This window comes from Hipposideros armiger, unplaced genomic scaffold, assembly GCF_001890085.2.
Source record: "Hipposideros armiger isolate ML-2016 unplaced genomic scaffold, ASM189008v1 scaffold_40, whole genome shotgun sequence".
In the NCBI taxonomy this organism is placed as follows: Eukaryota; Metazoa; Chordata; class Mammalia; order Chiroptera; family Hipposideridae; genus Hipposideros; species Hipposideros armiger.
Genome location: NW_017731390.1, coordinates 2,424,468 through 2,447,316, shown reverse-complemented (window position 1 = coordinate 2,447,316; position 22,849 = coordinate 2,424,468). Strand labels below are relative to the sequence as shown.

Genomic DNA, 22,849 nt, shown 5'->3' with positions numbered 1-22,849 from the left:
TGGATTGTTTTATGCTGATGCAATGTGCTATCACGTCAGGGCTCCGGCGGCCACGTAACCTCAGCCCGAGCCGCCGGCCGCCCGGTCCCCCCGCCTTTTGCAGAAAGGGGGGGGAGTTCTCGACGTGGGGCGGCGGGGGCGGAGGAGAGGCGGAGGGAAAAGCAGCGGGCTGCCTAGGGAGCGACGCGGACTGTGGAGCCCTCTCCCCAGGCGGGTCGGGGAGGGAGAGAGGGAGAGCAGGGCAGAGGGAGGGAGAGCCCTTGCCTAGGAGCGGCCAGAGGGGCCCACAGCACAATTAAAGAGGAAGTGGTCCTGTCCCCCCACCACGCGCGCGCGCACGCACACACACACACACACACACACACAAATACACACACACACAAACACACCTCCACTCCACCCCGCAGGCCCTCGTTTCCTCTTCTGTCCCTTTGACACATGATGTTTATTGAACAACAGCGCATCAGCAATCCACTGGAGATGATGGGGAGAGAAGTTGCGGATTTTAAAGAAGTTATCCTCTTTTGGAGGGGACTTTCTATGATTGTTTTGGGGGAGTTTCCGGCCTGGGAGCTTCTCCTGACCCCTCAGCAGCTAAGAGAGAAGAGAGGGGAATATAAGGGTGTGTGTGTCCCAAAATCCTGTCCTAAAATTTTGCTGTCCTCAAATGAGAACCTACATGAGGTTAAAGGAATTCATCAGGCCCTGGAAAGTTGAGCCTCTGAAAGCGTTTAATATTCCTTTAAATTTCCTGGGCCTCTCTCTGGCCCTGGCCAGAGGGACGTATGGGGGGTGCACAGCCATTTCTTCCTTCCTCCACTAAATAACACACCAGGCCCTTAGAGTTGCCCGGATGGGAGAGCTGAACGTGACAAAGGGTTAAGGGAATTTCCCTAAGGTGTCAGCAGAACAGAGGTGTGGGAAGGGGTCCGGAGTTATCTCCCCTTCCACCCTGTGAGGGAGCCTTTCGCATCTCCTGTCCTGCTCCTCTCACCCCGAACTGTCGCTCCAAAAAATTTCCAAATACCGGTGTTGGGCATCAGCATAGACAGAGAGCCTGCCGGGTCAGTCTCCTGCCCACCCGCCGCCTTTCCTCCTGTGACTCTCTCGCTGGAGCTTCCAAATCGCCTGTTTTATTGGTATCAACTCTACGTGCCCTGCTCGGGGACTCCCCTGGGACCACCGGCTGGCTTCCTGGCTCATCTCCCAGCCGTTGCTCTTTCAGTTTCTGCCCTGGGTGCAGTCGCTCCTTGTGGTGTGGGCGCTCAGGCAGGGCGGCCTCAGGACAGGCCCGATTCTCCTCGGGTTGGGTTTAGGGGCAGGCTGGGGCCGATTTTCTTGGCCTTCTCTAACCCTGGGCCCTTAAAAGATAGGTTGCCCCCAGGCCCATTATTTTAACAAAAGTGGAGCCATTCTAATTTGAGGTTTTACATTTTTGGCCATGTACCCCTCTGCTGTGCAGAAGGCTGCGGATCACCTCCGCACACGCACACCCTCCCGCCCGCTTTTCTTTCCAAATGAAGCCATCTCGTGTCATTATGTGTGAAATATGAGGGCAAAGCGCCATATTTCTTCACATTAAGGCAATTTCAAAATGATTTTTTAAAGATCAATGCCGTCGCCCAACCAGCCCCCCTTCTTTTCCACCCTAGCTCTCCGAAGACAACAGCCCGGTAGATCCGAAACCAAAGAGCGGGAAGATCTGCTTTTTCCAGGGGACCCAAGTGGGAAAACAACAAATCCAATGCAAATTCTAAGTAGCCGTTGGACGCTTGGGAAAGTCGAGGGAGCTACCCCGACTCAGCGAGAAAGCTGGGCGCAGAGTGAATGAATCACAGTTAAGGCAAAGCACCTGTTCTCGATTTGCCAGACGTATGGAGCCTGCTGTTGGCTTTACCTGTAATAAATATATTCTTCAGGAAAAAAAAATCTCCTCCCTTGCCATAAATAATGGTGTTATGAAGCACGGCTGGCTGAGTATATGGCTTTCTGTAGTATATAAATTAGGGTCCAAACGGACATGCGACTGTGGGCAGGGACTTTTTTTATTTATGGAAAAGTCACAGCGCTGGGCTGCTCTTCAGACCCAGGCTGTGCAGGCGCTGGACTCTGACTGCAGCCCTTGTGGTTGCCATTCCCCATCCTGGATTTGTCGCTGCTGCCTTTCTTCCCAACAAGGGAAGTCAAGAGGGCCATTTAGTTCAGGGAAGAAGTTAGAAGAGGAGCATCTAGGCTCCGGCGTGTGCCCTACAAGGGTGGAGTGTCCCAGTGGGCAGGGCTCAGGTTTGAAGGTTGCTGTCTGTCTGGGAGTTGCTGCTAACCCCCGCGGTGGCTCCTGGGTGCTGAATAAGGAGGAAACCAGACCTCTTTTTCTGAGACCAGAGCTTAGCCTTTGCTCACAAAGAAGATGGAGGATGGGAACAATTTCAACATGACAGGCTTTGAGGGTCTCAGTCGTCTCAGGAGAGGTGACTCTGAAATGAAAAGAGTCAACTAGCACCCAAGCCATGGAGTCTGCACCCCAACTCCTCTCCCTCCAGGTGGGGATGCAGATGTAAGCAATGACTCTCACCCCAGACAGCCTTTCTAGAAAGCATTGCCGCCCAAAATTGGAGCTCAACTCCAGCTCAGGCAAATGATTAAAGAGTTGGATGAGAGGGAGCCCCTTGTTTGGGTGCTCTGAAAGCCAGTGACCCCCCCCCCGAAAAAAACCCTTGTTTTCTCTCCCAGACAATGGTACCTACCATGATTGACTGGAGGGAGGCAAACAGGATTGCGGGCCTCTGAAGCCCAGTTTCTACAAATGCTTAATAGAGGGGTTGCTTGAGTGGGGGTCACTTTGTTCTGAGAGCACAAGCTGCTCCCTACCCCACCCCCAATCCTAAAAAGAAAGAAGGAACACCCTGCCTTCCCTGGAAGCCTCTTGCCATTCCCTGCACAGGAGCGGCTCCCGAGCACAGCTGGGGCCAGCATCTGGTAGCTCCGGGAAGAGCAGGCAGGGTAAAGCTGCAGTCCCTGGCCACACTAGGGCCCACAGCATCGAAGACAAGGCTGAGTTTGGGGAGTGCAGAGGCCAACCCTGGCCAGGACCAGCCGGTGAGTGCCTATGCTTTAGGGGTGGCTTTCGGAAGGGTCTTTGTCAGTAAGCAAGGGAGAGAGATTTAGACAGAGGGAAGGAAATGAAAGAAATAAGGACAAAGTAAGAAAAAAAATAATAAATGGGAAAAGGGGGGGAAATTGGTTTTTAATCGATAAAGCTAAGCCAAAATTTACACAGGATGTATTTGAATAGATGTATATATCCTGTACCTACATTTCAAATCAATGTTTCTTTATGGGGAACCTAGTGTGCAAATGTGCTGTGCTCTATGCTGTGTATAGAATATGTAATAAATAAATCTGTGCAACTATAATACTGGATGTGCCTGGGCGTTCGTCCGTAAGATCTAGTGCTACATCCGTGGATGTGTGAATAACGCCTGTGAGTGACATGTGTTTACAATTTACTACATAGAAGATCTCTGACCCAAAACCTTGTGTGTACATTTTTATAACCATCACACACCTATGAAAAGGGCAAAAACTTGAGTATTGGTGTACTTGAATTGTGGCTATAAAACATTAACTGATTCTGAAGCTTCACTTGAAAATCTGCCTGTTGACTTGATATTCAAGCAAAATACATACCGTATCCTCCACTAAACACATGCGGCTTAAATCTGGCTTCTTGTTACAACTTCCTTCCAAAATATTTCTCTGGAAGGTGAAGGAAATGCCTCGAGTTGGCCCAGGGGAGGTCATGAAATTTTGTGACTTTTGTGTCTGACCATGAAATCCTTTACTGCGTATCTTACCCAAAGCTGCAGGGATAGTATGCATCGTGTGATCCTTATTTCATGGCAGTGATGGGCACCGGATGAAGGGACCATTACTTGTGCATGAAGTGTGTCCCACACAAGTGTGAATCTGACCAGTGGACAGAGATGAGTTGAATGTGAAAGCTCTCAGGTAACTGTGGAGGTCACACGAAAGCACTGCTGTGTACAACGAAATTAGACAAGTCCCCAAGTCTATGTCCCCAAGCACCTGGAGATATTTCTTCTGACCCAGGATCAGAGTCCAGACCCACTCTAGGAAAGAAGGTGTGGGGACACTTGCTCCAGGGGGGAGGAAATCAAGGTCCCCAGAACCTTCACCCTTTGTACAAAACGGCCTCCAAAACGAATCCCATCAAATCTGCACGCATGAGTTCAAACCTCAGCGCTTCCACACGCTGCAAGTGGGGATTTTAATTTGTAAAGTAACGAACTCTTCTGCCCAACCTCCCTCCCAGGATGTCAGAGGTGAAAGGAAGGACTGAGAGGTCAGCGGCCCAGGCAGACCTCGGAATGTCTTACCAACTTTCAGCCATCAGGGATCTGGAAGGTGGTGGGGGTGGCTGACTCTTTGGAAGGGAGAATCCAGGAGGCCAAACGGGGTGGGCGGCAGGCGGGGCGGAAAGGAGCTGAGCAGGTAGAAGGTTATTACGGAATTGCTTCCATAAAACCTGTGGCTGTAAAACTCTCTGCTTTCCAAAGACTTTATTTCCTCCTTTCTCTCTAACATCCCCCCTTTTTTTCTTTTTACAGCACTGTTCTTGGGAGGGGGTGGCCAAGGGCCTCCAGGGATGGAAGACAGCCAGGCTCCCAGTGGCTGGTCAGGTTTGTGAGAGGCCCAGGGAGAAGCAAGATAAGGCAGCAGGACACTCCAGACCATCTTCAGCCAGACGGAAGCACAAGAAAATGTCAAGGGACAGAATTATAGGCCTTTACTCACCAAGACAGTGGGTTGAAGGCTGCATTTCTCCTGGGCTGGGGGTGGGTCTCCCTAGGGCCCCTCCACCCTAGCATAGGCCCCTTGCTCAGAGACACACACACCCCCCTTGCCCTCCAAGTCAGCCTGGCGCCCAAGCCCCATCCGGTCAGGTCCCTTTCCACATTTCCTCTGCCTTAAGCAGAGGGGAAAAGTTTGGGAACAAAAGTTAGCTTATGCTTTGGACCGTCCCACGCCTTCCGCCAGCACTTCTACTTATTTCTTTCCTGGGCAGACAGCCAGCAGCCTGGAGAGGTCTGGGGTCAAAGAGGGTATCACAGCTTTGCCCCTGCCCCACCCCCGTGCTCCATCTCCTGTCATTCCATTAGTTGGAAGAAACTGCCCAACAGCTTGGGCTCCCTACTAGCTTGCAAGTCAGGCCCCTCTCCCAGGGACTGGCCCTCAGGACCTCTGCAAACCTGCAGCACAGACCAACGGTCTTGGGGAAGCCTTGGCCACTGGGTGGGAAAGGAGCCAACTACGGGTTTAGGAAAGGGAGGACTTTCTAAAACCCACCTCTATCCCACTAGGGGGCCCTAGGAAGGACCCTGGAGGCCTAGAGGCTGAGGCTACAAGGGGTCCCAATGTTTCTCTTTCAGAATGGGGCGTACTGAGCCCTCTTCAAGGCACTGAAACTTCCTATTGAGGTAGAGCCTTGTCCTCCAAAGGGTTACAAGACCTCAAGGAACCCCTGTGTCTCTTGAAATCAAGCATTTGGCAAGCTCGGGAGACTTTCTTTGGAAAGTCTGAATACAGACAGGCGCTGAAGACACCAAGCAGGAAGCTTGAAGCCCCATCTACCATCCTTGGGCTCTGCAGAAGAACCCAGCAAGGTACCTTTGGAGAAGTGGAGTTCTCCGCATTCCTCCTTGCCCTCCCAACACACACTAAAAAAAAAAAATGCAGAAGTGGGGAGACACCCTAGAACTTCCCAGATTTCCTCTCTGGGGAAGATCCTGGCTGCCCCTGGGTGAGGGACCTCAAATCTTTACCATTTTGCAAGGGTGATACACTAGTCCTGACTCTGCTTCACTCGCCCCCATCCCCACTCCTCCAGTTAAGCGAGGAGCAGTAACTGCCGTGAGTCGGGTGGTTTAATGTCGTTGTGTTCAGAAATCCAGGCCCAACAACATGAAACTACCTAATTCACTCAGCAGTTTCAGTTCACTCTCCGGGTCAAGGGCTCACTCAGGGCAGGCCCCTGCAGCTATTTTGTGGGCCAAACCCGCTGGCCCGTTAACTTCATTCATTTTCTTCCACCTCTTCCCCAACAGAACTCAGTTTCTAGCAAACGACGTACCCAAAGAACTGGAGGCAGGACTCCAGGAAAAACCATTCTGGAGCTGGTCCTGACAGTTTGGATACTAGGAACTTTTGTTCTCTTCCAGGAGCCCTGACCAGAGGGGATCCTAGGCCCAGCCTCAGACCTGGGCAGAACCTGGTAGAGATACCTGCTTGGTCACCACCGCTCAGCCTTTGTTTCTGCTGCTGGAGGGCTCCACAGATAGAAAGATTTCTCAACTTCAAACTGTTATCAAGGTGCGTCTACATTCACCGTGAGGCTAGTGCCTATATTCCAGGGTCACCCAAGGTAGCTCTGAGAGGCCAAATCTTCAAGCCCTACACCAAACCCCAGCTTTGAGGCTGGAGTACAGGCAGGAGAGTGGCGAGAAGGAGTGCTGAGAAAGTGACAGACAAAAAAAATCAGAGGGTGAGAAAGGATCAGCAAGGCAAGGGAGCAGACAGAAGAACATGACTGGGAGGGAAAGCAGGTTGACCTGAACAGTCGCTGTGAAGTCACCCTGCCCTCAGTGACCGGTGGCCCTGGGTCCACCGAGGCAGAACTCTTCCAGGTAAGACAATCCATTCTGAATTCACACATGAAACCGGGAGGCTGAGGACTCGGACTGGGACTCAGTGAACAAATTTGCTTCTTCCTTCCAGACTTTCGGCCTGGCCCCTGTGCTCCTCGGCCCGGACGGAGGATGTCCCCTACCGCCACCTCGACCCCTCCAGACTCCCGCAACCTCACAGGTGCTTGCGCATACACACCCGCAACGCGGTCGGCGGCCCCGCGGGGCGGAGGCGGCGGCCTTACCTGGGCAGCGGCGGCGGCGCTGGGTGGAGCGGCCGTCGGAAGGTGCGGGGCGAGCGTTCACGTCCCGACAGACCTGGCTCCCTCCCGCCCTCGCCCCCGGAGGCGAGTGTCCGAGTGGCCACGTGTCCGGCGGGGAAGTCCGAGGGAGCGAAGGAGTCTGCCTGGCTGCCCGCTCCCCCTCCCGGGTATAAATCTTGGGGACCGGAAATACAATAAAACTTCACCGTGTTGATGAACTTCAAACGGTTTACATCCCCTCACGTCCTGAAAAGAAAGACGGCCGGGGGGCGGGTTAAAAGGCAGGGGAAACAAATTTACGAGCCGCAGAAGCCCCCGCCTCGGCCCCTTCCTCTGTCCGTGTGGAGAGAAGCGGCCCCGGGCTTCAGCCCGGCCGTCCCGGCCGTCAGGCGCGCCCTTCTCTCCGACTGGCCGCCGCGCCGCCCCGGCCCGTGCGGTGGCCCCGGCGGCGGTGCTACAGGACGGGAAGCCACCGCCTGAACCACAGTCCCGGAGGCCCGCGCACGTCGCCGGCTCGGCGCCCCCGGCCCCGACGAGGCTCCCCGGTCTTCGCCAAAGCGGTGCTGGACTCCCGGGTCCTTCCTGGCTGACTGGCTCTGCCAGCCACGCCCTGGGCTTCCATTCTTCGCATATTTCCGCTGAAAGCGGGTTTTTTGGTTTTGTTTTATTTTTCCGTTTCCAGCGGCCAGAACTTTGCCCTGCCCCCCCCCGCCCGTTTATTGCCAGGTACTTGAGAGGAGAGAGGGAGTTAGAAGACCTGAGCCAGGCGGGAGATCCCAAAGGAGTAACCCAGGGGCTGGTCTTTGGGGCAGTGAGAGTGACCGCCAGCGCTGAGAAGTGTCCCAACTGGCCTCTGCCGAGCTCTGCCGCCATCTCCTCTCGGGCTCTTAAAAAGCCTCAAACTCAAACAAAAACAAACTGGACCTCAACGACCCTCTCCATAGTTCTTTCCTGCTCTGGACCCCCACCCCTCCACACACACACACTTTTTTTTTTTTACAAAGCTTTGTGGAATCCAAATTTGGAATGGTTATTAGGCCATTGTGAACCCAAACTAGGAAAAACCCCTTTGCACCTCAGGCTCCAGATAACTGGAAGCGAAATTATTGGCTTCCTACTCACTTTGTCTGCTGGAGGGGCCTGGTTTGGTGCACTTCTGGGTGGGAGAGCAAAGGAATTCAGTCACACCTCACAGTTATTCACCACAAAAATAACAAGGAGTCAGGTCTAACAGGCACTAGAGGGCTAAGATAAACTCAGGCTTAGGTTGGCTTTGGGTATAAAACTCAGGTGGGTGTTTGGTGCCCTGAGGACGCCTTCCTCCCACAGACACACATGTGCGACCCTTTGTGACTGGCCAACTCCATGCTCCCCCCTCCACCCCAACAAAAGGTGTCAAAGCACTGCTGGGGATTTTTGAAAAATGGAATGGGCCAGGAAAATACTAGGCTGTAGTCTACAGTTCCTGGTTTTTCTGAAAGGCTAATTCTGATGCGGGCAGCCACACTCAGCCCCAGCCAGAGATGCCTGCCCTCTGGCCCCTTCTTTGCACCAAGAAGGAAGAAGAGGGGGAGCTCATTAACATCTAGAGGACAGGAAGTAGCTTGTTTCCATCCCAACATTCATATTCCAGGATATGCCTGGGGAGGCCCTTCCTACTCCCCTCCTCAATATGTGCCGGAATTCCCTCATTTCACACTTTATCATCCTATATTTTTATTAAAAGTTCTGTGATGGCAGCCACTGGCAGTCCCCCCTTCTATCAAGATTTGCCTCTGGGAGCTGTTAGTGATGGGCGTGGAGGGCAGAACTGAGGGTCCCACAGTTTCCACACCATCAAGACTGTTATTACCCACCCTCTACCCCACCCCAGGGGCCTGTGGTAGAGGCAGATCAGTGTGTTGGCTCCCTGAGCTGGGACTCCATGGCTCCCTGGGCCAAGGAAAGGTGATTGAACCATTTTAGTCTTTGACTCTAGAAAATCTGAAAAGGCCACAGTCTTAGAATTACATACCTGTGCACACACAAGTTTTGCATACATTTTGCAGGGCCCTTGTGGCTTCTCCTTACCTTCATCTCCAGAACCCAGGCTATGGATCCCAGTTTAAAAAAGAAAACTCTCTGCACGGGGCCAGATGACACCTCAAACCCATTCTCATAGACACCAGCCAGCCTTCTCATTCCGAGGTCGCCTGGCCCCAAAGGAGTCAACTTTCAAATGGTCAGCACAGGCACCCACCAACAGGGGCGCTAGTGCCAAAAACCACCCTCCTAAACGTCTCTCATACACTAGTTAAGCTGATAGTCACTCAGTGAGGAAAGGACACTTAGGTGATGCTTCTTTTCATCTTCAAAAGTTTTCTGAATACTTTTACAAAAGCATGTTGATCTCCAAATTATTCAGAGAATTGGAAATGTAGATGACCAAGCTGTAAGATTTAGGGGCAACTCTTCCCTATTCCTTTTCCTCCTTGAAGATAAAGCAGAGTTCTTTCTAATTGGAGGGGGCTGGACAATTTGGATGGTGCGAGATGGCAGTATAGACACAGATTGCAGAACACAGGATCCTCAAAGAAACCGAAATTGACATCCCCTTCCATTTAGTGAGAGTCACAAGAATAAATATTTCTGGGCCTCCCTAGTCCCTTCCTAGGGTTCTTTGGTGGGGGCGGGGTGATCTCAGAGAAGTCAGAAGTGCCAGAAGCAGCGTCCCTGAGACCCGAGCTAGATTTCTCGCCCCCCCCACCCCCAGTTTCTGGCGGCGGCTGGGAAAGCAGCTCCCGCGGCGCTGGCGGGTGAGCCTGAGGCCGCGGCTGACCTCTAGGCGGCGCCCTGGCGTTGAGTCCGCGCTGAACAAGATTCTCGCGCAGCTCCGCGTCCCGCGCTGGGTGAAGGGGCCGGTTCCTGCGGACGCACTGGGCTTGGCTGGGAGCTGGCAGCCGGTGCGTCGCCTTTGGCGCCCTCTGCCAAGCGAGAGAAACACGATTAAACGAGTGAGGGCTGGGAAAGGAATCGACAGCTACTCATGGCTCCATCGGCTCACCACCCCCTACCCACATCCTGACTCTAGGGAGCCTTCCACAGCTCAAGTCTCCTTTGATCTCCACAGAGCCAGCTTAAAGGCAGCGCCAGAATCTTCAACCCCCTTCCCCAAGTTGCAAAAGAATACACTGAGGCACGAAGAAATGAAGTGGTTAGCCAAGATCAGAGCAGCTATTGAAAGTGATGAAGCAAGGGTGGAGGATGTATCCTCTACTACGAATGGAATATTCCTATTCCAAAATTATGACGACTCCAACAAAAATGTCTTTCTTGTAAACAAAATTCACTTCTAGAAAGGCAGCCTTTGGGGGCTTTCTATGTTGGAAGTTTGGGGGTTTCTGGGGTTAAGATTTGAGGAAGCACATAAGGGAATTGCAGGCGCATATAGGAGCAGCTCAACTAGGATTGGGAGCCAGGACATGAGCAGCTCAACGCTATACCCTCCTTAGCTCGGTGTGCTCCTGAGCAAGTACCGTAGGCCCGCAAATGCCCGGATGAAAATGACCTACCAGATGGGATGTTGTGAGGTTTGAATACTTTATAAAAGAGTGCCTGATGACTAAGAGAAGGTGTCAGGTACACGGCTGTCCCATAAACCAAAAAGAGAAGGTCGTTTAAGGCAGGCAGTAGGGTCACTCCCTTGGCTCCAATGGGGCCTGTCAAGTTATAGGGTGGGGGGGGGTGAGGAAAAAGAAACCTTGTTCAGCTCCCAGCCCCTCTTGAGTCTGAGCTCAGAGACATCCAGAACCAGAGAAGCACGGGGTAGGAGAAACTGGGGTCACTCTTTCCCTTCCTTCAAGGCACAGATGCCTTTTTATATTTCACAGCACGCTGTGAGGCGTTTCTCCAAAGTTATTCTTAAGATTGTGGTCCCAGAGAATACCCTGCAGGGAAGGGAGGGAAGAAAAGGAACTAGAGGACAACTGGGGTCTGGACAGCAAAGGGCACCATGGTAGACTAGGGCACAGCGCCTGCCCGGGCCTGCAGCCCGCAGAGGCGCCTTTCCCAGTCACACAGGGGCTTTTCTGGGAGCCTAATTATCTAGTACACATCTGGAGCAGCTGCGCACTACCCAGCCTCCGGCACGTTATTCTGCTCCAAACCCTATTTTCATTCCCAGGGCTGAGTCATAAAAGACTCTGGAGGCAGGATAAAGTCGGGTCTGTGTGTGTCAGCATTCCTGTGTGTGTGAGTGTGTGTGTCTGTGTGTCTCACTGTGATTGCCCAATCGATTCACAAAAGTTGAGGGCTTGGGAAATGGAGCAACATCAGGCGAATTCAACTGAGAACATACTGTCAGCCTCATTATCCGGCCATTTCAAGGGAAAGCATTTGGGGCTTGGAATTAGCCAGTTAATTGCATCTCTTCTTTGTTCACTTTAGGGCAAGAAAAACTATCTGTGTTCTATTAAAACATTCCATATTTCAAAAACTTTAAGAGCTTTTCACTGTCAATTTTCTTTATATCCATCCCTGTTATACCTCTTGAGCATTCAGATCTGCCAGTAACACATCAACATTATCACTCTCTCACACACACACACACACACAGGCTTCATGCCCAAAAAGTAAGTTTCTGCATCAGTTTCTGCATCTGCAAAATCTAGAGGTCTTAACTCTTCGGATCTTAGGATTGTAAAGATTAATTAATGTACAACACACCTAGGGTTTAGCACAATGCAGGGTGAACAGGGAGCCGTTTAGTAAATAGTAACTATTAATAACAAGGAGGAAGGGGGAGGAGGAAGAAACCTGCTTTGTTCTCAGAGAACCAGTGTAGGTTGGAGGGTGCGCCTCTCAGCCTGTATATGTATAATGAATTCTTTTGACTTAGAGCAATGTCCATAAAAGTGAGGCCGCTTGAACCCCTTGGCCTGTAACTCCCTCTTCAATGAGGAACAGAGAATTGGGGCAATTATCTGGCTCATTTCAGGTTCAAACTCCCTTTAGCCTGAAATACTGGGATCTGGTGGGGGGAAAGTCTGGGGAGTGGTGACATATTCTCATCCCCCTTCTCAGTAAGCCTTTTCCCTTTGCCAGAGTGAGCAAGATCCTGCCTTTGAGGATGAGTAGAAAAGAAATAGGGGCCCAAGAAGCTGGAATTAAAACGTCTAAGGTCTAGCTCATTTCCTGAGCAGCCAGAAAGCCTTGGAGCTCTCCATGCACCGGCCTCAGAGACTCCCCAAACAAGTTTCAGATCTTTGCCTGGTGGGAACTTTCACCCCTCATTCAACAAACATTTCCTGAGTGCCTACTGTGTGCCTTGCACGGGGCTGAGAACCAGGGCTCCAGTGGGAGCTGCACTCCACCAGCTGGCCGAGTGCTGACTTATAGCCAGTGAGAGGTCCTAGAAACGAGTCCAGGGACCCCGGCAGGGGTACAACCCTGTTGGGCAAGAACTTCTGGCCAACGGCAGTATTGCCTTTTCAGGGCCAAAGTCCTAGTGCAGGGGCGGAGCCAGGGGGTGGGAGGGAACCCCCTCCCATTGTCTGTCAGAAAGAGGCCAACTCCACGGTGGGGATGGCCTTGTGTGGGGAGGGGCAAAGAGCTGACTGAAGGCTTCTGACCCTCAGCTGGAAGTTCCTGAGAACACCAATTAGCTTTCTTTAATTAGTAAAGTAGGAAACAAATAGGCATATATTTCTTCTGCTCTGATTAAAAGCATTTAGGTCAGGGGTTCACAGCCAGAATTATTCAATTTAAGCTGTCCCAAGCAGAAAATTGTTTATTTTTTTCCTTTTATTTTCAGGCAGGGGTCTGAATACTATTAGCCAACTGTTGGCTTCTTGTGACAGACCAGAACTGCTGGGCAGGTAAGTGGTGGTTGTGCCAGCTCTGAGAAGGGCAGCCAGGAATGGGTTGGGATCTTTCCTGCCCCAAGTCACATTTGCTTGAAATATGTAGGAAATTGAGGACCTGCCAGGTGGGTTGGGTTTGGAGTGAGTGTGTGTGTCTGTGTGTGTGTGTGTGGGGGGACAATAAGCCAGATAATTTCCAGTTCCCCTAATTTGTCTGAATAGAGTCCTAGAAGAAGGAAGTTTGTTCCAATCACAGACACCAAAGAAACCTGGCTTTTTTTTCTGGAAGGTCTAGCTTGGTCATTTCACAGGAGTCAGGAGAGAAGGCCAGGAAGCTTTCCCTGGCTGGAGAGGAAGAGCTAAGTCTAAACAAGCCACAATACAGGAGGCTGGGAGGTCCCTAACTCCTCACCCCCCACTCTACCCCCTACCCCTTCACCCAGGCTTGTCAGAGGCCACCTGCTGTTTGGCTCCTGCAAAGAAGATTACAAAAAATGTTTAGGAACAAATCCTTTCCCTTTCAGCCCAGAATTTGGTATCCCCCAGCCTCTAACCTTGGCTAAGCCCTTAGCCCCACGAAGATTTGGAGTCTCCGAGGAAACTGAAGAGTCGATTAATAAGGGACTCAAAAGGACATCTGATTGCCTGATCCCCACTTGTTTGGCTCACAGAAAGAATTATCTAGGGGGTTGTTGCTGGACAGCCCTCCCTTCCCAGGAGTTCTAGTGTGTTTTTTTATTCCCTGGGAGGCTGCCCAAGCCCCACTTCCCTCCAGCAACTGGTCCAGTCCCTTCCCCAGCCAGTCCAAAGTTAGCTTCCGCCCGCCCCCATCCCTGTCCTAAAGCTCTCCCTACTTGCTCTAGCCCCCTGGTCCTGGGGAGGGAGGGAAGACTGACTTCCACTGGGAACCCAGGCCCCACCAGTAGCCGTGGGGTGAGGAATACTGCTGCGTGTGTGTTTTTAAAGGTGAAGGTTGACCTGGCAAACACTGAGATATCAGCCACAGAAAAAAAGTGAAGACCTACATTCATTGACCATATTTGGCCTCCGCATTTTCCAGACACCAGCTTCTTTGATCAATCCAAATAAGAGTTCTTAACCTGAGTCCAAGGGGTCTGAAGCCCTCTGAAATTGTGGGATTTGGTGAGCACTACATAAGTGCATTTTTCCCCCTGGGGAGGTGGGAATCAATAGCTTTCATCAGGTTTTAAAGTATCCGTGAGTGACCCAAAAAAATGTTAACAACCTTTCATCCACCACTGACATACAAATATCACAAACGTGATGCAGAGGGAGGCAACGAAATAGACTTGGGTATCCGAAAAGATACATTAAAAGAGAGGGCTAACAATTGTGTGTGTCACAAGGTCAAATGGATACTGTCACCTGGCTTTCCCGGGAACAATGGTTACCTGCTCACAGGTGCTGAGGACTCCAGGACTGAGACAAGGTGGCCCACAACTCCCAGTCCCTACCTCGTACACCCTTGCTTGGGTAGAAACGGAGTATACAAGGTCTCCGTATTTCCAATCAAAATGATACAGAGCTTTTCGACCTTGGGGCCTGGATCATTCCTGTCACTTGCCGCCTTGTCCTGAGCTGGTCCATACCGAAAAACAACCAAAAGTTTCACTAACCGTTTTCCCCTCGCATATGCCCTAGCTCTTGCGGGAGAGGGTATATTCCCCCCCACCCCACCCCGGGTCTCCAGCTCCCTCAGCTCCAGCCAAGCCTGCAGTGCCGCGTCTGAGACCCGGGAGCCAGAGGCCAGCCAAGGCTGCTCGCTTGACTCTAAAGTTCTCTTGGCCGGGGTTGCGCACGGAAAAGGGCTCGAGAGACAGCTGGATAGGTAGACAGAAGCAGACGCAAAGAAAGGGGCCCTCAAAGGTGACTAGAGGGAAGAAAGAGAATGACAAAAAGCGAAGTGAAACAGCCAGACAGGAGGCAGGAGCTGGAGCGCGGCGGGGACGTAGAGCAGCCAAAACCCGCGTGCTGAGAAGGGCCCACAGGGGCCGCGGAGGCATCTCCGTTTCCCATCTTTACCAGGAGGTTAATGGCTTCGTCAGCGCCCCCTCGTCCTAAACCTTCCGTTTACAACTCCTCGGTCTCCTTAAGGCTCTCTGATTAATTAGCGGATATCGGAGGACGGAGGTGCCCCTCTGCCGGGACCTGGCTGGGTTTCGCGAGATCGTTTGTTAATTGTGGGTAGGAAGGGCGCATTGGTGAAGGAGACCCAGAGCTGAAAAATGGGGACAAGTGATGCTGGCGCCGGCGGCGGCCTGGAGGGAACGTTGAAGCCCAGCGGCTAGGACCCACACCCCTCGAAGCAAGACAGCAGGAAGAAGCTGCTCACTTGGAAAGGGCGCCCCCAACCTCTTTGGTCCCGGCGCGCGGAGGTCCGCTTGGAGCAAGGCACTGGGTCCGCGTTCCCAGGCGCTCGCTGCGCTGGTGGTTGGACAGAGCCCTCCAGCTCACCCCATTTCTTCGGTTAGACAGCAGAGCTTGCGAGTCTCCAGGCCTTTGACGTTGCGGCGTCCGAGCGGACACCTGTGTACTTGCGACCTCCCTTCGACCCTTAATTGCCGCTTCTGGACGTCTTGGCCGGATTTGAAAGCCTCCTTTCTAATCCCTAGCCCGAGCTCGGACCTAGGCCCTCCCAGGCTTCCAGATCCCATCCCTGCGGCTGGGCTGTTGGCGGATGGGGCTGGAGGCGCAGAGTCCAGAGGTGCCCTGACCCTCCTCTGGCCGCCAACTCTGCGACTCCGGCTCAGCCGCCTCCCCGCCTGGCGAGTTTCCTATCCTCCTGCCACAGCGAAGCAGGCCTGCGGCTGACACCGAGATCGTCACTCCGCGCCCCGCGGGAGACAAAGATGCCGATCCCCGGGGGAGCACTGTGGGGTGCGGGCCGTCAGGGACTGGCCCAGCGCAAGGGAACTGTAAGCAGGACACCGACTTCCCGCGCCGTCCCAAGCGCGGCCTGAGTCGGGGACCGGGGGGCGCAGTGATCTCAAACCCCTCGCCACAACTTCTCCGACCGTCCTACTCCCCACGCGACCTGGTGCCACATCAGTGACGTGGTCTTTCCTCGGAGCCTCCGCGGGAGCCGCAAAGCAGGCACATCTCAGCCTCCAGGACGAGCCTCGTTCCCTCCGGCTCACTTCAGAGCTCAGGAGCCCAGGGCCCCGGGCCCAGGAGCGAACAGACTGAGGAGGAGGTAAGAGGTTTACCCGGTAGAAACTTGGACCCTTTCCCTTTCATTGCGTTAAAGGATGCGGTCTCTGGATATTGATTGCTCTCTCCATAAAAGACTTTGGGAGCATTGGAATCAGTCCTTGCAGCCTGGGCCCTGACACGGCCTCGGCCATAGTTCTAGGAGGAAATTTTCTGGATGGGGAAGGCTCGGTAGTTCATGTGTGTTTTTTTTTTAAATTTTTTATTATAACTTAATATCCAGTTTATTCCCGGCTAAGTCCTCGCCTCCATTCCACCCAAGATTCAGCCTTGAACATTAGCCCAGGAGTACTTCAAAAGGAGGCGACTCAGCCCCAAGATAGGCGATGGGATGGGGGTGGGGGCACTTTGGCCTTAATGATCCCTGAAAGGAAAGGGCTGTTATTCCTGTAACTGAGCTGAGGAGGGGGTTGAAGGGGGTAAGGTAAGGATGGAAAGTGGGCTGAGAGTGGCCACTCCGTCATCTTCCTGGGGAAAAAGGCATTGAGATTTGGGCCCAACTTTCAGGTCCAGGTGACTTTTTTGGGGGAGGGGGGCGGAAACACTGCCTCTGGGTGCTTTCACCGGTGGAGGTGGACCTGATGAGCACCACAGCATCAGCTAAAGGGGAAAAAGTGGAGACCTAAATTTGCGATCGTATTTGGTCTCAGCATTTTCCAGACACCAATTCTCCAATCAATCCACATAGAAGTTCTTAACCTGATTGACATTCAAGGCATCTGAAATCCTCTGAAATTGTAGAATTTTGTGGCCATACAAGAAAGCCTAGTCACCTTCTGAGAAGCTCTGGAAGGGGAAGGAAGCAGGGGAGGAGGTAAGAGTCCCCAAATCCTGCAGTCTAGACCCCTAGACACAGCTCTGGACGCTGAGATCTGAACCTCAGGCCGACCCCATCCACACATTACCAAACTGAAGAGTGGAAGTTGCCAATCAGTCAAGGAGACAGTTTCACCACAGCTTTCATGGCTGTAAGTATTTAAGCAGATTATAAATCTGAATGCTTTCAGGTTTGTTTGTTTTTTCTTTCAGCTATTCCTGCTTTTTGGCCCAGAGGGGGATGTGGGGCACATGGGGCAGCCAGGCAGGTGAGGAACCTGGACCTTCAGTCCAGATTTCACCTTCACCTGGTGAACAGCCTAGGGTCCCCTGCCAGCTGGGTGGGAGCCAAGCCTGCCTCTCACCAAGCTTAGCAGGACTTTCCCCAACCGTCTCATCCCTGAGGACTCCAATTCTCTATGAGCCCAGGCATGCTGGCCAAACTGTGAACTCCCTCCATATCTGGCCACCCGAGTCACTACAGGAATGTTTTCTTCTTCCTATTTTTGAAAACTGGAGAAGCCCCAAATCCTTAGTTCCTCTTAAGGAAGATGATGCCATTGGATCTTGGGGTGAGGGTGGGAATTATGGAATCAAATGACCTCTCAGCCTTGGAGGGCAGGATGTACTATGATGACTTTGGTGCTTCCCATCACAGTTCTGGGTACTGCCTGGATGGGTGAAAGAGTCCCTCCTTTCTCTCTCCATCCCTTCCTTCCAAGCCCAAAAAAATCATCGATTTTCTGTCTATGTTTAGGGAGAAAGAGAAGACAAAACCTGAGAGCAAGAGAATGATGAGGGAGGAGAAAATGAGGGAGAGAATTCCAGTAGATTAAAATAATCAAACTCTCTTTTGAATCCAATAGCACTTGAAGCCTGATATTTGTTTAATCAGGCCAGGAAAAGAAGTCAGAGGCAGGGTGGATTGGGAGACTAAGCTCCCAGCCTAACAGAAGCTCCCATCATGGAGTCAGTGCCTTTTGAGACAGTGAGAAGACAGAACAGCCAACCATCTGCTGGGGATAGGGGTCTGGGTCTCCCAAAGTGTAGTGGAAGAGTGAGGGACTCTTCTTAAGGGCTCTGAGGTCTCCCACAGTGCCTTATCTGAGGCTAGGAAAGCCTCCCCTTGCATTTATGCTGGGGAAGTGTGCACGTGTTGGGGTGCACTGGAGTGGTGTTGGGATGGTGGTTCTAAACCACGGCAGAGGGCAGGCTACTTGCCTCCTGGGCAATATGGTTGGGAGTGGAAGAAAGCTTCACCCCTTTCCGGGCTGGAGTGAGAAGGCCTCTCTGGACTTGAAGCCAAGTGCTCCCGACTCTAGGAAAGGGAGGAGCTGCAGCTCCAAAGGGGATTTGGAAGGAAGATCATATCAGAAAAAGCACTGCCTCTCTTCCTTTGAGGATCAGGGAAATACACCAAGAAATTTGAATTTTCACTCAGGGAATACCTCCTCTCCATCACGGATCTTTGTGCTTCTATTGATACTGGCAAGTACAGTTCTGTGCTGCATGTTTCCACATTTAGCATATGTATGTGGAATACAGGCAATATACTCTGCACTGTTCTACTTTGGAAGGGGATTGATTATATAGGTGAAAATATGAATTTCCCATCAGCTACCTTTATTATTGAGCGCAGTTGGGAGTCCATAATTTCATGTCTGCTTTGTGTGTTTGTACCATCCTCGATACTCTGACACAGGATTCCTCACAGACTCCTGAGGGTTACTAATTCCTAAGAGACACCACAATACCCACCATGCAGACCCTTTATGCCTGCTTCTCTCTACACGCATTTTCAAAGGCGAGTCATTTTTTGTATTGACCCAGTCCATACAGACTGAGATCCTTTCCCTGCCTTCTGCCCCCTCCCACGAACAGCAGGCTACCCCTACAAAAAAAGCACACTCACGATTTTTGTGAGTGTGAGTTTCAAGCAAGATGGCGGCACCTGGCATCCCTTCAGATTCAGATAGCACTCTTCCAGGCATGAGGCCACCCGAGCCCCAGCACGGTCCGGAAGGCAAGGAGACTTAGGTCCCTTCGCTTCACTGAAAGGTGGTCCAAAGCAAGAGACTCCCCCAAGTATTCCCCCCCCCCAATCCTTTCCAGGGAGTTGCTAAAAAGAGGACTTATTCAGCACCCTGGGGGCCTGAGGACTCCAGTCTGGACCCAGAGTTCCAGACCAATTTCTAATTTCCATGGAGAAAGAACATCTGTTAACCCCTTTCTAAGTGAACCCTACCCACGAGGCTGCTCAGAGCAGCCGGCCCTGTCTCTCTGGCTACATCCGCTTGGAATTCGGGGTTGTGACTGGGGACTGGTCTGAGAGGGCCTGAGGCTGCACCGAACCCTCAGCACCCGGCTCTGGAGAGCCTAGTTTTGGGACAAGGATGGGAGGAGACCCTCTGCCCCCTTACACACCGTCGTTTGGGGAGGCAGAGTCGGATGGGAGCCGGGCCGGAGGCCAAGGCGTTGGAGGGTCGTCCCAGGCCCCACCCGGAAGGCTGGATCGGTCCGGAGCTCAAGGTTAACTGGTGACTCCGGGTGGCCCACGCCCGCCGCAGCCAGTAATCCTCAACTAGCTCCGGGGACTGCCTAGTCCCAGAAGGGTCTTTCACGCCACCGCTCTGATCTGCGTGGCCGCGGCCCCCAGCAGCGAGAGGAAGGGCGGGGAGTGCCTCACCTACCTCTCCGAACTGCGCTGTCCTCCACGCGTCTTCTTAGGCTGCTGGAACCCTGGCCTTTGGGAGCGACAGAGCCTAGGGACCGAGGTGACGGCCCCAGGCAGGAGCTAGGTGGCTCCAGGTCCATTACCCCCGCCCCCGCTCCGGCCCCGTGAGGCCTCTGAGAACAGCGTCTAGGTCTGGGGCGGCAGCGCGAAGGGCCTCCTGCGTCCTCCGCTCCCCTGGCGGCAGCCAGCAGGGTTTGGGGTGGGGGTGGGGGGGTGGGGGCGACGAGGACAGGGCCCTGGCGGCGGATTGGCGCGGGCGCCACCTTCCTCCGCGTCTGCCCGGGCGGGGCTCCAGCCAATCTCACCTGCCCCCTCTCCCAGGCACCGTCGGATCACCGCGCGGCGGTTCTAAGAATGGGCCCTGCGCGCTTCTAAAAGGCCAGAGCCGCGGAGGAAGGGCGCGGAGATGGCCGGCATACAGAGGGTGTGTTTGCGTGTGTGTGTGTGTGTGTGTGTGTGTGTGTGAGAGAGAGAGAGAGAGAGAGAGAGAGAGAGAGAGAGAGAGAGAGAGAGAGAGGAGAGAGAGAAAGAGAGAGAGAGAGAAAGAGAGAGAAAGAGGAAAAAGAGAAAGAGGTGTAACAGACAAGAGAGAAGCAGATCCCAGAAACGCTTCCCAGGGAAACCTTCAAATGCAGAAACGGACAAAAGAAATAGGGGAGAAAACAGATTTGGGGTGGGGGAGACAGAAAGAAGCCTCGGCTTCCGGCTTCCGAAGCGAGCGACAGGTTGTCCTTGGGAGTTTGGAATGTGAGATGGGAGAGGCGAGAGGCCGTAGGAGTCTGAGAAGGTGGCCTCTTTCCCTGCCCCCACAGATTCCCGGCTAGAAGCTGGAGACGACCGATTCGTGTAGAGAACGCAGAACCAGGAGGAGGAGAGCGCGGGACGCTTCCCTGTCCTCGTCCACCCCCCAGTCCCCAGCCCATCGTCCTGTTGCACCCCATCTCCTGCTTGATGCAGCAACCGGGCTACTTCCCACACTCCCTTCCTGTTGCCCCTTTTGTCTGCTCGGTCCTGCTTGGGGGACAGCACCAGGCTGAGGGCTACCCTTTTACCTGTTCCTTTCCTCTGTTCCCTGTGCCTTAAATGTAATTCTCCCCCACTGAATGAACAGAGGAATGAGGCCAGAGGGAATGACCTTGGCCAAGGTCAAAAGAAAAGCTTGGAAGATTCACGTTCCCTCTGAGCACTTAGGTTCCCTTTGTTGGCCTTTGGGGTTCCTTGAGTGTCATCCTGAAACTGCAGGCGCCTCTCTTTATTTCTCTCTGAAACCCAACTAGAGGTTCCAACTTACTTAAAATCAGTGAAACTACCACAAATAGTTGGAGTTCTAATCTTCCTGACTGATCTCCAGGAGTTTGCCCTGCCTACCTGGCGTAAGATCCGACATCTTCCTCCTTGGCCAGGTAGGGCTGGCCACCCACTCACATCCAGCCCCCTTCTGCTCATGGTTGTCCAGGTGTGTCCGAGATCTGAGTTCTAGACCTGGCTCTGTCACTAACTTATTGTGGAACTTTAGCCTGCAACCCCTCCTCCTCTATTGGTCTCAGTTTATTTCCTCTGTAAAATGGAGGTGCAAGCTGGGTGCTGTTTTGCCTCTGTATCCTGCTCTGGTTTGCAGGTTCTGGTGAGCTTGTACAGCCAAGGAAAAAGGCATCCAAATGGTGATTTTACTTTATAGCCACTTAAATATGAATATAGAAATATGATACAATTAAATTTTGCTTCCATGAACGAGTCTATTTTTCTATTTTCCTTTTCTGTAACTTTTATTGATGTATAGTATCAATGCAGCAAAGAGCACTGATGTTAAGTATATGGCTCAATGTAGTTTTGCATGTGTATACATGTGTGTAATCACCACATAGATCAGGGTATTTCCAACCTACTAGAAAGATTCCCTTGTAACTCCTTATAATAATAGCATTCTAGTCAATACCCCTCCCAGAAATAACCATAATTCTGTCTTCCATCACAATAGATTCGTTTTGTCTGTCCTTGAACTTCATATAAATAAAGTTATGGTCTGTATTCTTTTGTGTTTGGCTTCATCTGCTCAGTATTATGTATGTGGGACTCACCCATGTTGCTGTATATAACAATGGTTATTCTATTTTATTGCCATATTCCATTAAATGTCATATCCCATTGTATGAATATATCCCAATATATTTATCCAGTCTTCTCTTGGTGGAGATGTGGGTTGTTTCTAGTTTGGAGCTATTATGAAAATATGCTGTGAGCATTTGTGTCTGTGTCTTTTAATGGACACCCGCACTTAGAGACTTGGGAATAGAAATGCTGGGTCATTGGGTAGGGATGTGTTTATCTTTGCTAGATAATAACAGTTTTCCAAAGTGGTTGACCAAATTATACTCCCACCAGCAATGTATGAGATCCAGTTTCTCTATATCCTTTCTAATACCTGCTATTGTCTATCTTGTTTATTTTAGTCGTTCTGGTGGGTTTATAGTGATGTTGCAATGTGTGTGTGTGTGTGTGTGTGTGTATTCTTTAAATTGTAGTAAAAACACATAACATAAAACTTACTATCTTAACCATCTTAAGTGTACAGTGCAGTAGTTGGCTATATTCACATTTGTGCAAGAAATCTCTGGAAATTTTTCAGATTGCAAAACTTAAACCTATACCCACAGAGCAACAACTCCCCATTCCTCCTTGCTCCCAGCCCTCGGCAACCAACATTCTACTTTTTGTTTCAATGAGTTTGACTACTTTAAGTGGCCCTTTATTTCTTAGAGAGCTCATATAAGTGGAATCATACAGTATTTGTCTTTCTGTCACTACGTTATTTCACTTAGCATAATGTCCTCACATTTCACCTGTGTTGTAGCATGTGACAGGATTTCCTTATTTTTCAAGGCTGAATAATATTCCATTGTATATAGGTAACATATTTTACTTATTCATTCATCTTTTGATGGACATTGGGTTGCTTCTGCATCTGAACTACTGTGAATAATGCTGCGATGAAATAGGGTGTGCAAATACCTCTTTGAGATCCTGCTTTCTATTCTTTTGCATTTATAACCAGAAATGGAATTGCCGGATCATATGGTATAAGATGATATCTCATTGTGGTTTTCATATGTATTTCTTTGAAGATTAGTGAAGTTGAGCACCTTTTCATGTTTCATATACTCATAAGCCTTATGGATATCCTCCTCTTTGAAAGTCTTTTTTCTTGTTTTGTTTTCATTAAAGAATTCATTCAGAAACCATTAACTGCTAGGCAGTAGTAAG

General features: G+C 51.6%; 1 long non-coding RNA gene across 1 annotated transcript in view; it reads right to left on the bottom strand.

Moving 5' to 3' along the window:
- LOC109380795 (uncharacterized) overlaps positions 1-19,767 on the bottom strand; it is a 35,246-nt gene extending 15,479 nt beyond the window's left edge. Inside the window, exons 1-2 of the long non-coding RNA XR_002123563.1 lie at positions 19,545-19,767; positions 9,786-9,930 (exon numbers count right to left, since the gene is read on the bottom strand). This is a non-coding gene — a long non-coding RNA (uncharacterized LOC109380795). The remainder of the gene's footprint in view (positions 1-9,785; positions 9,931-19,544) is intronic.
- Between the last annotated feature and the right edge of the window lie 3,082 nt (positions 19,768-22,849).